Source organism: Python bivittatus, unplaced genomic scaffold (genome assembly GCF_059951505.1).
Source record: "Python bivittatus isolate LINGU-HERP-01145 unplaced genomic scaffold, Pbiv_v1 ctg000960_np1212, whole genome shotgun sequence".
NCBI classification, from domain to species: Eukaryota; Metazoa; Chordata; class Lepidosauria; order Squamata; family Pythonidae; genus Python; species Python bivittatus.
Window position 1 is genome coordinate 12606056 of NW_028277124.1, and position 14535 is coordinate 12620590.

A 14535-nucleotide genomic window follows, 5' to 3' on the forward strand; every position below is an offset into this window, starting at 1 on the left:
TATTCATGAAGCAATTTCTGCATTTATATTAATTCGTTAATGTATTTAATAATCATGTAATTGATTATTCTTCCAATGTGCACAGCAATCCAAGATAATAAAACATAAAATTAATAAGTAGTTTTAGAAATCAAAATAGCCCTTTTACTGTTTTCTTTTACATTATAACCATCAAGAAAACATCGCCCTAAAACCGTTGATGTATAAAATGTCTAGGATAAGTTACCCAAAAATCTTATTTGTTTTTAATTTTTTAAAAATAAGAAATTTGAAAATTAATCATCCTACCAGCATGATGATTGTTTTCTAAAATAGGCTGCATGATAAAAAGATGAAGCTATCATTGCTTGGGGGGTGGGGATACCTGTCCTGTTTGGCCCCCATGACATAAAGTAACCAAAAGCTTTTCACTTTGAACTGTATTTATACTCACACTATGGCATTAAATGCATACCACATTTAATCAAAATATGGTTTCTGTGGGGCCAAGCATCTTTTATAAACCCAACCATAGTTTATTCACTAAAACATGATTAAACTATGGCTTATCAATGAGTGAAGCAAACATCCAATCATTTAGGGTAGTGTTTCTCAACCTCAGCAACTTTAAGATGGGTGGACTTCCACTCCCATGCTGACTGGGGAATTCTGGGAGTGGAAGCCCACCCATCTTAAACTTACTGAGGGTTAAACTGCTCTATAATGACATCACCAAAGTCTTTCTGTTTTGAGACAATGTTCCTCTATCAATGGAGTCCCCCAACTAGTATGAGCCTGTTAAACTCAATTGCTTGGACAAGCTTCTATTAATAATTTCTATTGATAAAAGCACACATTTTTACTTTACTGGTAAACTTGAAAATATTGATTCCACACTCATCATTTCAAAGGACATTTTACTTGGACAAATATGAATTTTGGGGAGGGGGGAGAACTTTCATAAGCATTTCTGTTCTAAAAAAATGCTAGAGGCTTACTTGGTTCACAACAGGGCTGTTCATTGCCTCAGAAATAATAATTTGGAAAGGTGCTTTGGGACCTGAAGTGGAGCAGAGGACATTCCTTTGCAAGTCTTCTGGACAGGCACTCCAAAGAACTTCCAGGAATGTGATCAAAAGGCTTAGGCAACCTGTAATTTCATTCTCCTTTTATTTTGCAGAATCTCATCATGGATACCATTTTAGGGGTGCGTGCACATATGATTCTACATAGCAGCACAATTTGGGGCTCTCGAGACCCAAAGATTAAGTCATTTTTCAGTATAATTACTGAATTATAATTAAATTTGTGTAATTTCAGTATACTGTAATTATCAGCAAAAGTTTGACTGCCCCTAATGCTGCTATATGATGCACACGTAGTAGATTGTGTCTCTTCAAAATACAGTGAAGCAACACAGCAGTGCTTAGAAATAATGAATATTAAAAAATTATGGCACTTATGATGTTTACCTTTTCCTACCACAGACCCTCAACTTTTTGTATGTAGCTTTAGATTTACTGCACCAAAACTACATAAACCATAAGCTTTGCTTAACTGGGCCCTGCAAAACTCACTAATTTTCATTTACAATTTCAAGCCAGCATCATCCAATTCTTTATTTTTTTAGTGAGAAGGAGAGGGTTTTAACGCAAGACAATAAACTTGCATACTTACAGTAACTTTCATTTTGTACAGAAGCTGATGTGAGGGAAATGTGTGAGGGCTCATTTCCAGCTGAGATCAATAAAACACTTTAAATGCCATCAATCTTTTGAAGGCGTCAATGGAACTAGTTGTGAAGGAGTGGTCCTGCTCAAAGATCTCGTGATAATAACTAGGGCTAAATGATGGTGACAGCATGATCCTAGTAATATGGCTATTTTTGCATAGCTTTGGCTTAATTTTATTATCAGTTTTAACATAGAACGATTTGGTACGTTCATCTCCCATAACTCCACTGATTATATTAAGAGAAAGGAAATGCATTAAACGGTCAGATCTTTTGCTCTCATGTCATGTTTGGCAATAGACATACAGTGCTAGCTATTTTTTAAATTACTTCCTTATCAGTATTAGTTAACCAAAGAATTGGGAATGCTGTGTATGCCTAGAGCAGTGGGATACAGTTCACTAAATAAATACAATTATCATCTTGCCCTCCTGGTAGATATTCTAATGAAGTGATGGTGATTCCATCAGCAGAACACTTTTGTGTGTGTGTGCAACACACATACACAGTTGTGTGAAAAAGAAAGTACACCCTCTTTGAGTTCTACGGTTTTACGTATCAGGATATAATAAAAATCATCTGGTCCTTAGCAGTTCTCAAAAGTAGGTAAATACAACCTCAGATGAACAACAACACATGACATATTACACCATGTCATCATTTATTTCACAAAAATAAAGCCAAAATGGAGAAGCCATGTGTAAAAAACGAAGTACACCTTATAATTCAATAGTGTGTAGAACCACCTTTAGCAGCAATAACTTGAAGTAATCATTTTCTGCATGACTTTATCAGTCTCTCACGTCATTGTGGAGGAATTTTGGCCCACTCTTCTTTACAACATTGCTTCAGTTCATTGAGGCTTGCAGGCATTTGTTTATGCACAGCTCTCTTGAGTTCCCGCCACAGCATTTCAATCAGGTTGAGGTCTGGACTTTGACTGGGCCATTGGAACACCTTGATTCTTTTCTTTTTCAGCCATTCTGTTGTAGATTTGCTGGTGTGCTTGGGATCATTGTCCTGTTGCATGACCCAATGTTGGCCAAGCTTTAGCTGTCGGACAGATGGCCTCACATTCGACTCTAGAATACTTTGGTATACAAAGGAGTTCATGGTTGACTCAATGACTGCAAGATGTCCAGGTCCTGTGGCTGCAAAACAGGCCCAAATCATCACTCCTCCACCACCGTGCTTGATGGTTGGTATGAGATGTTTGTGCTGATATGCCGTGTTTGGTTTTCGCCAAACATGGCGCTGTGCATTATGAGTAAACATCTCCACTTTGGTCTCGTCTGTCCAAAGGACAGTGTTCCAGAAGTCTTGTGATTTCTTCAGATGCAACTTTGCAAGCCTAAGCCATGCTGCCATGTTCTTTTTAGAGAGAAGAGGCTTTCTCCTGGCAACCCTTCCAAACAAACCATACTTGTTCAGTCTTTTTCTAATTGTACTGTCATGAACTTTAACATTTAACATGCTAACTGAGGCCTGTAGAGTCTGAGATGTAACTCTTGGATTGTTTGCAATTTCTCTGAGCATTGCAGAGTCTGACCTTGGGGTGAATTTGCTGGGACGTCCACTCCTGGGAAGATTGGCAACTGTCTTGAATGTTTTCCACTTGTGAATAATCTTCCTCACTGTAGAATGATGGACTTTAAATTGTTTGGAAATGGCCTTATAACCCTTTCCAGATTGATGGGCAGCAACAATTGCTTCTCTAAGATCATTGCTGATGTCTTTATCTTTGGCATTATTAACACACACCTCAATGCTCGAGACCAGCAAACTCCTAAAACTTTGGCTTTTATAGAGGTAGTCACACTTGCTGATCACACTTGCTGATCAATTGATCAAGGGCACTTGATTAGCAGCAGCTGGCTGCTATGGAAGCAGTAAGGGTGTACTTAGTTTTTCACATGTGGCTTTTCCATTTTGGCTTTATTTTTGTAAAATAAATGATGACATGGTGTAATATGTCATGTATTGTTGTTCATCTGAGGTTGTATTTACCTACTTTTGAGAACTGCTAAGGACCAGATGATTTTTATTATGTCCAGATACGTAAAACCAGAGAACTCAAAGCGGGCGTACCTTCTTTTTTACACGACTGTACATATACATATATACACAGACACAAAGTATCTAATAGTGAGTTTGCTTAATCAGGAATTCTGAATTCCTTTCCAGAGTTTCATTCTCCCTAAATGATGAAGATAACTAAGGTGAGACAATAACGGTTTAGTTATTCTGCTAGAGGGCTGCACCTAGTTGACTGGGTGATCTTGAAAAGTTAGGCAGGTCCATTTGGTTAGTCCTTGGATTTGAACCACTGGAGAATCCCAGGATTGTTGCCTAGACTGAGAGGTTAAAAAAACACCCCAGAAACAGGCTAGAGCAAACCACTTCTGTATTGTGGCCAGAAAACAAGATGGACATGCATATGAAATCACACACATGGCTCAAAGGGAACTAACTAATTGCTATTTCGAGCCACCATCACCGTGTCCCAATTCATAATTCTATGGAATCCAACTGAGACATGAATTTTGGAATAGTGTAAGAAGAAGTAAAAGCCAACCAGTCTGTCTATTTATCTATCATCCATCCATCCATCCATCCATCCATCCATCCATCCATCCATCCATCCATCCATATCTGATAGCTTCCACCTTTCTTTCAGAGCTTGAGGCAGATTAGGCAAGTGTAACAGCAACCCAGTGATGGAGGGCAAGGCTGAGAGAGAAGGACTGGCCCAAAGTCCTCCAGGGAGCTTCCTTGGCTGAGGGGGGGACTTGAATCTGGGTCTCCCTGCTCCTAGTCCAGTTCCTTCACCATTGTATATGAGAATGACCTTGAGAAACTGGGTGAAGAGATGCTCCCTAGGGAACAGTCAGATAAGAGGCGGCATAGCCCACAGCTGCATAATGGCTGGAGAAAGAGGCTCAGAAGGGACCTTCCCTAAGTTCTTGGGTTGTAAGGTGATGGTGGAAGAATTGTACTTTCAGACTTGCAAGATTCTGTTAATGTAGCTTTATAATAAAGTAGAATTAGCTCATCTGGTCAAGTTTTCTGTCTGGTCTACCTGGGAAGGCTGACTCTATGCTATGCTGGCTCTTGACCTAAGGGAGAGAGATTGTCCTAGAGTCCCGCAGAGAGGTTCCATGGAGCACTAGAACCTGGGTCTCCCTAGTGCCAGTCCAACTTCTTCACTACTACACTACCCTGGCTCTTTCTTCCCCTTTTCTCCTTCCCATCCTCCTCCCTGGTAAGAAGTTGCTTAAGCCTGCAGTTGGGCTTGAGCCAGTTTGGTGTAGTGGTGAAGGCATCAGGCTGGAAACCAGGAGATTGGGAGTTCTAGTCCCACCTTAGGCTCAGAGCCAGCTGGGTGACCTTGGGCCAGTCCCTCTCTCTCAGCCCTAGGAAGGAGGCAATGGCAAACCACTTCTGAAAAACCTTGCCAAGAAAACTGCAGGGACCAGTCCAGGCTGTTGCCAGGAATCAAAACCTGACTCAAAGGTGCATGCACGGACACATGCACACACACACGCACACACACAGAGTGGGGCTTAAGATTCTCCTTATATTATACTTCATGTGGCAAAACTCAAATCCACATTCCCAGTTTCTATTGCAACATTCCCTCTCATTAGCAGGCTGGGATTCTCATGACCATCTGTGCCCACCAAACAAAGCACTGTACCCAATGCCAGCTCAGTGATTAGGGCACCTCTATGAAGCATATGTTCCCCAGCCCTTATTAGTCTAAATGCATACTTAATAGCTTTTATTCCAGCACTGTGAGCTCTTACTGCCAGCCTCCGGTCCACAATATTAGACCACATCAGTGGCTAAAACCTGTTATATGTAACACAATTCCTGTTTCATGCCTATTTACACAGAGGCTAATTGGTACAGCAGAAGTGCAAGCATATTACAAAGGTAGTAATATATCCCAGGAAGGAAACCCAGAAAGGCACCTCTATGCTTATTGTGCATAATTAGGCTACTTGGTGTGCAGAAGCATCCTCAGGGTGTGTTCAAAAAAGTCAAAGTGGCGGTCATGAAGGTGTGATCGAACCCTTGCAGACCAGGTGGAGTTTCAGCTGCAGAGCCATGGCCGCAATCTGACCTTGTTGAACACACTCTGAGGATGTCCCTGTCTGTGAGCACCTGAGTGCGTATCACTCTCCACCTACACCAATGAGTATTTTAGAAACCCTCCCCAAAATGGAGGATGTTGGTTACATGTTCAAAGTGTCTACAGACCAGGTTGGTAGGCCAACCTCCTTATGTGTCAGCCTTGCAAAGTAGACCAGACAGGAAGCACGGCCAGATGAGTTAATTCTACTTTATTGTAAGGTTACATTAACAGATCTTGCATGTCTGAAAACACAATTGCCTGCCCCCCGTCCCCTTTACAGCCCAAGAAACTAGGGAGGGTCCCTTCTGAGCCTCTTGCCTCACCCACATTCCTGCAGGGGGTTCAGCTGCCTTTTATCTGACTGTTCCCTTTGGCTGTGTCTCTTCTCCCTGTCTTCCAAGGTCATTCCCACATACCATTATATCATGCTCAGAAGACTGGAATGGGTCTGAGACATCAATGCTCCCCCTGTGTGCCCTATTTGACTAGTTACAAGGCACACAGTTGGTTTTGAAAAACTTTTGTAACTATCAGGGCTAGTTATAAAAATTTTATAATTAGCACAGTCCACTTGCATGCTGTTCTCTGAGAACACCGTTCCAGTGCTACTTTCTTAAAAGCAATATTCATACTGTAACTGATCAAATCTCTGCAACAAGAATCATATTTTCATTGGTCATTTTCTACACAAACTCTAACCACTGGTCTGTTCAGAGTGTTGTAGTAGTAAAAATGACAAAGGGTGCCGGCACATCATTCACCATTCTTTAGGGAGCTGTTATCTTTTGATTAAACGAGTGCGCTCCATGGCATCTTTGGTGCAAAATGAAGCAGCCGTTTAGGTCAAAAGGAGGAGGCTGCCATGAAGGATTTGAAGCAACAACACAACAGTCAGGCAGCCCATCTGTCAGTCAACTACCCCAAATGTAAATAAATCACACATAAATAGACAATGTCTTACAGTGCAGCCCTTTGTTACAACTTAGCTTGTGTGGGCAATACAGAAGCAGGTTCTTTGAGGCTGAGTTTTACATAAAAAAATACTGAGATCTGGAGCATGAGGATGATTTCTTATGACTCGGAAGGTACGCCTTTGTCCCCTTATTTCAGGATAGGATCTCGTAAGAGAAAGGCTCTACAGTACAGAGTCTTAAGGTTTAAGGACAGCCTTTGGGACTAAGTCAAAGTTTGTGCTTGGTAGATGAATAGGAGAACGTTTTGGTGCAAGGCAGAACTGGGTCTCCCACTGCAAAGGCTTAGTAGAAGCCGTGATGGTGTCAAATGTGTCACTATGCTATTTGCCCAATGACATCATAATGCTCATGAAGTAATTTGCCTTGCTTGGGGCAGAGAAAGATACCTCCTAATCTGGCCACAAGATGTTTTTTGTTGGATTCTAGCTTCACCTCCTCTGCAACTCCAGCCCCTTTTGTGTATTCAGCAAATCATGGTCCAAAGGAAAGGCTTGATGGGTGACCCCTGCAACCTACCTGAATGCTGAGGTCATCTTTGTGGTAGAGAGTTTCCTTAGATTTATGGTGCCCTGGGACAGGGTGGCAAATGACCCACGTGCATCATGATGTCACAGTAATTTGCTTCGTTTGCATAAAGACATTGTGATGGGCCTGATGTCATCATTGCTTCTAATGGACCCCTATCCTGGATTTGCTATGCTTTAATCACCAAGCAAAGGGAATTTTTCCACCATCTTTTAATGCGCTTAGCTTTTCTGGTACTTTAATTTGCTGCTTTTAATTGCTAAACTTGTTTATTTTTTAATTTTCTACTTATACAGGTAGTCCTCGAGTTACGATGGTAATTGGGACTGGAATTTCCGTTGCTGAGCGATGCGGTCATAAAGCACAATGTCACGTGAGGACATCGCTTAGTGAGGACAATCCCAGCAACTCCCTGTTGCCGTCATTAACCGAATCCCACTGGTTATTAGGTAAGGACCCACCCCAATCCAAGCCATTCCCTCCCAGCCCTGAATCTTGGTAAGGTAAGAGATTGCCTCCTCCTGAACTCTCCCTGACTGCTTATCTCCCCACCATCTCTGGTCTTTTGGCTGCCCTGCACAGCGGCACTCCTTGGTAGCAGTGGCAGTGCAGGGCCTGAAGTAGAGGCCTGAGTCCTTCAGCAGCCTCAGACAGCCACCACCGCCCCCGGGTCTCTACTTCAGCCCCGCCCCATGGCCAGCCACCCCAGTGCCACAGTGCAAAGCCCACGCAGCCCACGCTTGCAATGCTTCGGAAGGCCTTAGAAGCTTTCTGAAGGCTTTCCAAAGCATCGTGATAACAGCGTGCACTATTTGGAGAACGGCATTAGTGGCCTTGGGAAGAAGGCCTGGTGTGGCCAGCAGCTGCCTCACATAAGGCTAGGCTGAGCGTGCCTCGTCAGCAGGGGGAGGAAGACGGAGAAGGTCAGCTGGATGAAGCGGGTTCTGTGGAGTGCAGGGTAGGTAGGGGCAGCGGGAGCTTTGCACTGTGGCAGTGGGGTGGCTGGCTGTGGCACGGGGCTTAGGGAGGCACTCTTCAGTGGCAGCGTAGAGGCCTGGGGGCAGTGGTGGCCAGCTGAGACTGCTGAAGGCCCCAGGCCTCTACTTCAGCCCCAGCGCTGCTGCCAAGTACTGCCACTGCACAGGGTGGCCAAAAGGGCGGGGGGGGGGGAGATAGGTGGGTGGGGGAATCTGAAGTGCCCCTGTAGTTGTAAGTGCAGGCGGGCTGCCAAGCACCCATATTTTGATCACATGGCCACCTGAGCGCTGCAACAGCCATAACTTTGGGAACTAGGTGTAAGTACCATGTGTTCGGTGCCGCCATAACTTTGAATGGTCACTGAATGAATGCTCATAAAGTGAGGACTTCCTGTACTATGTTTTATCCTACTGTGAACCACCTTATACACCAATTAGTTGAAAGGCGATATGTAAATATGTAAATAAATATGTATTCATTTAACCGATTGCCTACAGAATTTACCTGCTCCTTAGGAAGTAAAACAGAATGAGTTCCTCTACACCATGCTGGCTCGGGAATTCTGGGAGTTGAAATCCAGACATCTTAAAGTTGTCAAGGTTGAGAAACACCGCTCTACACAACCTAGTCAGTTATATTTATGTATGAACAGCTTCTAGTTGATGCAAAGAAATTTGGGTCAGATTTTTTTTTTAATCAGCAAGTTGAATTCCTTCCTAATTTTATGGCTGAGCTTTAACCGTGCTAACTGACCCAGACCCTGCCACTCCTTTTCCTGGTTTAGTCAGCTTGGACATATCCCCATTTTTTCCTTGGCAACAATACTGAAGTTGTTTACATTGCTTTCTTCCAGGGTGCTTTTTCAAGTTCTTAATTTATTATTTGATTTAATTTATTTACACGCCTAGAACTTCCTGGTGGACTCTACTCATTAGCTTTCTCGAGATCGGCCAAGGTTGGGGTGGGGCAGCTTTCAGAACTGCAATTCAGATGAAAGCATTTCCACAAAGCTAGAATCTATAGATGAATTGTGACTAATTCATCAAAAGCATCTTTCTGAGAAGAAACTGGTGGGTTCAGCTAATTGCACAGGTGTCCACAAGGTGTGGTCAAAAAAATCAAGATGGCGGCCATGACAGTGTGAAGCAGAGCACATAAATACTAGGTGGAGCTTTGATTGCACTGTCACAGCCACCATCTTGCCTTTTTTGACCATACCCTGTGGATACTTCTGGCTAATTGAGAAATCTGCTCAAAACAATTTGTGGTCATGTGCTGTAGTGGTTCCATTTGGCGAGAGTTATTTCACATATAAACTGGCATTTGTAGATGCCTGGTTTTTTTTTTTAATTATATACCAATGCTTAAAAACTAAGAGGAGGAGAACAGAAATCGATATGGATGTTTGTATGATTGCAAGAAAAGTTGATACTCTGAGACTGCATTTAGAGAACGATCCCCAGAACTCAACTCTCTTGCGATCCTTGGAAGGCTATTTCATGATATATTGAATTTCCTTTTTTTACTAAGTAACCTCCCTTAAATGCCAATAATTTAATTGTGTAGCATGACTTGAGTGAGAGCATCTTTGAGAGCACAGATGTTTCAGCAAACTTCCCTTCCCTTCCCTTCCGTTCCCTTCCCTTTTTTTTTTGCATATAGTAGAATAAAGAAAAATTATTTTATTGAAATAATCATGCAATATGGGTATTCATTTTAGATAATAAATGGGAATGGAAAAGCCTAGCGATGGTCACTCCTGTTCCTGTTGCCTTGTGGCTGGACTGCTGTAATTAGCTCTACTAGGGCTGCCTCTGAAGATGACTCTGAAGCTATAACACATGCAATGGCCTGCCTCGTAACAGGAACAGCTGTTACAGTCAAGTCACACCTCTCTTGCAGGAGTTGTGTTCATTGCTGATTTGCTTCTATGTGCAATTCAAGGTACTGGTTATTATCTATGAGGACCTCTGTGGCTTGGGACCTGAGTGTCTTAGAGACCATCTACTCCTGCCTGCCCAACACAATCCAACAGAATGGCATGTTGCAGATTCCTGCTTGCTGGAACATTAAGTGAGGTGGGGAGCTGGGAGTGATCTTTCTCCCTCCCCCTCTGGAACAGCTGGCCTCCCTCCCCAGTGGTGCAAACATCTCCTTCCTTGGTGATATTCAGGAAACTGAAAATTCTGCTTTTTCATGGAGCCTCTAGGGAGCAAAGAGTGGGAGCTGATGATGGTGTTTTTCCCAGTAATTAAGACAAGGAAATTAATGTTATGAACACAACGCTCTTATGGACACTTTATTCATTCAACTGATCCATCTGTTTTGATGATTTGGTTCTCTGAATATTTATTAACTACCATGAGTCTTAAAGCTGAAGTGACACAGAAGCCTACTGCTAATAATTAAATAACAGATAAGCATAGGGTCCTCATAGGCTATAGGAGTGCAGGGCAGGGAACCTGTGACCTTGGGCATCTGTTCCCAAGGAAGTCTACCTTGCTGAAAGGTAGAAAAATGGAGTGGGAGATGGTGGCAACCTGGACCTTTCCTTCTCCCCATAACTTCCTTCCCACTCAACTAGTCCTCTGAAGACTTGTGGGAGCTGGATAGAAAACGGATGTGATATAGCAGGTATCGTCTACTCCTTCTAGAGCAATTCTAGGCAAAAAATGTGGCTCCTGAAAGCAAAGTCAATACAGAAAGAGATAGGCAATTGCTTCTGATTTTCTTCTAATACCTTAGCTAAGTGTTTCCAACCTCAGCAACTTTAAGAAGTGGGGACTTCAGCTTCCAGAATTCTTCAGCCAGATGTGGAAGCTGAAGTCTCCACTTCTTAAAGTTGCTGAGGTTGAGACACACTACCTTAGCTTGACTAGATCTGGTTGGCTGGGAGGCTGTAGCAGGAAGTTTCAGAGAAATAAACAAGATGGCTGGACTCATCATTTGATTACTGCAAAATGCAACTGCTAAAACAGAAAAGGATTGGGAAAACTTCTTCCTTTATGACTTTTAAAGGCATCAGCTTTATATGCGCACAGACAGCAGAGCAATTATCTCTAGACGTGGCAAAAAACGAGAGCAGGCAGGATACCAGGGTACACAAAGAAACTAGCCTCAGAATGTGGAAAAGAGGAATTATTCTGCCACGCGGTAATTATTGAGTGATGTTTAATTATTGGGACTTAGCCTATGCTTGGAAACAGGAGCAATTTATTACTTTTGCTAAATGTAATTTTCTTTTGAAGAACGAGACAAAGGAAGCGAGATAACCATTTTGTCATGTAGCAGGGCCAGAAAATGAGTGACAGAGACTCACAATCATTTTGTCCAATGATATAAGCAGGCACAAAGAGTTGGCCTGCAATTCTTGGAAATCCTGGGATTTATCTCACACTTGCCTGCAAAAAGGTATTGTCTCCTTTCCAGAAAGTCCTTTTCCGTTGCAAGATGCATGTTTTTGCCACACATGCTTTGTTTTTTTAAATTACAAACTATAACCATCAGTGCCCTAACCTATTTCTATTGGTATTTTCCGCAAAGACAACTGATGGGCATAGATGCATTTTTGTAAAACAGGAACATGACATGTCAATGTCTTTTGGTAGATCAGCGATACTCATTGAGTTTGGTTCAGATGGAGAAATGATTAGCAGAAGTTTTCTCTGAGTTCTGGACTCACAAGCATATAGACAACATCCTGCTAGAAGGTTATGAAAAAGTAGCAGGTTGATTTGAAAGTGCACTGGGAATGATTAATAAATGGAAAGCTTGCTGATATGTATCTCTGTAGAAAGGAGGACTGTTTATTGTTTCATGTATTCATTGAAGTATCCTAAGCAAGAACTTACACTGGACAACAAAGACAACAGCCTGAAACCCACCCACTTGGAAATCCCACAAATGAAGTGAGAATTCTGAGTAAATATGGAGCAACTGACCTACAAGCATCTCAGCTTTTCTCAAGCCACAGCCAATTATATTTGGGCAAACTGATCTTTCTCCAGCAGAGAGAAAGGCATTCTCACACTTTACAGAAACATAATTTTGAGAACTTTACACATAGCCAAAAAGGGGTAGGGCTTTGATTGTATGGTTGCAGCAACCATTTTGACTTTTTTGACACCACCCCATAGATGCCCCTGGGGGAGAGCCTAAAATAGGAATCAAAAAGATCACTCATATAAAGTCAATAAAAGTTTCTAATGTTACCCAGGTTGGCAATTTCTGGATTATAGTAAGAAGCTCATAATAATTAAAACAGTAACGTCTTATTCCATGGAATGCCAATTTAGCACAAGTATGATGGAATGCCATGTGTTAGAAATGAATCTGTAAAAACAAATGTTTCAAAACTGATTTGCTTATCCAACAGCAATTGGATTATCTTCAATTCTTTTCTAACTTTTAATTCCCACCGTAACAGGCATTAGTGAACATATGCAAAGCTTGTCTTTTCTCTCCCTCTTGATTCACACACTTTTCTGCTTTGAGGTTAACATCTTGCAAGATGCTTCTACTTCTGGTAGTGACTAAAGTCATTGTTTCACTCCCGTGCATTTAATTCATTTTATCAGTTATCTTCAGGTGTTTACTTGACAAGGGCTCCCTGGTTCTACTTTGAACACCATTTAAAGAATTATTGTTGACAGAATTACTCTCTCCTCCCTTTCAAGTGATAACTTTGTAGAGGCTTTCAAATTGCAGCCTGTAGCAAAACTGGTTTCAGCTGATCTGTCCCAATTAGATGGAGTCAACTTGTCAGATATCAAATTTGTTAGTTGTTTTATCAGTTGAAGAGGGATAGATATATCAGCAAAAAAGCAATTAATGTCCAGTTAGATTGGACATGGCTACATATGAAAAGATTTGTCAAAGAGCGGGGGAAAGCATTCCTGTTGTCACAACTAATTTCTACTGACTGCACAAACAACTAACTGGAGTGAGTTCAGCAGGAAGCAAGACTATAAGGCTGAGCTTGAAGTGAAAGACAAAGTACTTGCAAGTGTTCTTGAAAAGTGGGATTAAACGGTTGTGTTGTTTGGCATAGCTGCTCTCTCTCAATCCAGATATAATAGGCATGCTGACAGTGGGGGCATTTGGGGTAGTGTTAAAGCTCTGTATTTCTTCAAAGACCAGGAGTCTTGCAAGGGTTGTGTATGCTCCCTTGACTGGTAGAACCTGCTTTTCCCAGGGCTGCCCTTGAACTCATTCTGGAAAGTCCACCTGGCCCAGAATGCAGGAGTAGCATTCTCCACCAGCCTTCAACTCCCAAGAGCGCTTTAGCTTCATGAACATTCCTGGTTGTCAGTTGCTTCAAGAACTAATCTCTTCTGCTATTGCTACAAATAGTGATTTCCTCTTTCATTATTTTTATTTGACTAGCTTTCTCATGCATACTATCTTCATTGTTCTTATGGAACTACAGAAATACAGAAGGGTTACATGCTTTAAGATAAAGCAAATAACAGTTTTTGGTCAGTTGTCAATGAGTAGATACGAATAAGAGAAATGTTGTTCTAGATATTAGCATGTATAAGAACATATGAACAGCCCTGCTGCATCAGACAAAGTTCTTTCTCTATTTCTCACAGTGGACAACCAGATGTATCTTAGGTGCTCATAAGCAGGAAATGAAAACACCTCCTTCTCCCACTACTGTTACCCTACAACTAATATTTTGAAGTATGAACCCCCAACTTGGAGTCTGACTGATAGCCCTCAACAGAACTCTCCTCTAGGAATTGATCCAAATTTCCTTTAAAGATCTCCAAATTGGTGGCTATCACATTGTCTTGCCGGAATAAATTTCACAAGTTACTTATGTGATGTGCGACAATACGCTTTCTTTTGCCACATAATAGGAAAATGTTCAGGAGCAAAGATGGCTGGTCTTCCACAAGCAAGAAGCAAATCATGTGATACCAGTAAATAATGGTTAAGGACCTCCATTCATTCCAGAAACCCAGACAGGAAGGTGGTTCTAGAGTTGCTTCAAGTATGTCATTTAAGACTGGGAGTGGACAAACGGGCTCAGCAGTGGATCCTGCTTTAAGGCTAAAGGTTTTACAAGCTTACAAGAATGCTCCTATTTTTGTATGTTGGGAACTGACTCTTGAAGAACTGCTCAGAAGCATAAAACATGCATTTAGTTAACTGCACCAGAGGTATATTTTTCCTTTGTATCAAGCAAGTCATAAGTTGCCATT

The 14535-nt window shown here is 41.9% G+C and overlaps 1 protein-coding gene across 8 annotated transcripts in view; it reads right to left on the reverse strand.

Moving 5' to 3' along the window:
- The window catches only part of LDB2 (LIM domain binding 2), a 178937-nt gene that overhangs the window by 86456 nt on the left and 77946 nt on the right, over positions 1-14535 (reverse strand). The gene's annotated exons all lie outside the window — the stretch shown is intronic.